This window comes from Arachis ipaensis, chromosome B10, assembly GCF_000816755.2.
Source record: "Arachis ipaensis cultivar K30076 chromosome B10, Araip1.1, whole genome shotgun sequence".
Taxonomy (NCBI): domain Eukaryota; kingdom Viridiplantae; phylum Streptophyta; class Magnoliopsida; order Fabales; family Fabaceae; genus Arachis; species Arachis ipaensis.
The window spans coordinates 124,808,330-124,809,125 of record NC_029794.2 but is presented as its reverse complement, the minus strand read 5'-3'; positions in this window follow the sequence as shown (position 1 = coordinate 124,809,125).

The following is a 796-nucleotide window of genomic DNA, read 5'->3' as shown; positions in this document are numbered from 1 at the left end:
AAATATTATACCTTTTATTAATTAAACAAAATTTAATTTTCTTTTGTTATATTTTATATCAGTAATTCAAATCTAAAAGAATAATCTATTAATTAGGTAACTATTTTTTTGTAAGATTATAATTTTTAAGAAAATAAAAGCCCAAAACGGCAAAACCTACTACTAATAGGTTTGTTACTTCTAATAGCAAGTTACTTTTTAAGAGGTACTGCATCCGTTATTTTTTCAAAACGTATTAGTATTCATTGGTTAAACACACATTCTAATAATAAAAATATTACGTGTATAACAAAAATTAGCCACTATATATTTATATATAAATATATGTATTATTTAATTTATTTTCAATATATATTTTATATTTCAACATGTATTTTAGGAGTAACTCTTAACTTTACTACTTTGAGCTTTTTTCTTTTGAAAAAAGTCTCTAAATTCATAAGTTGAACTTCTAATTCAATTTTGTCTAAACTCCACAAACTTAGATAATTTCTGAAGTTTGATTACAGTGGAAGAATTCTGGTTACTCCGTTCAAAGTAACTCTGGTTTACTTTACTTTTTCTCTGAGTGTAGATCCTGAAGAGAGAAACTACAATATATAACATGAATCTTTCTGAATCAGGTTTTCATTCATTCAATCAAAAAAGAAATAATTCTTCACAGTTCACACACAACTAGCCAAAGCTTTTTGCATTCCTACAAAGTACAAAACAGTGTTTGTAGAGAGAGTAAGATACATAGATAGATGGATAGATCCACTTTCTTAGTTTAGTTGCATGAAAATGCACACCCCTT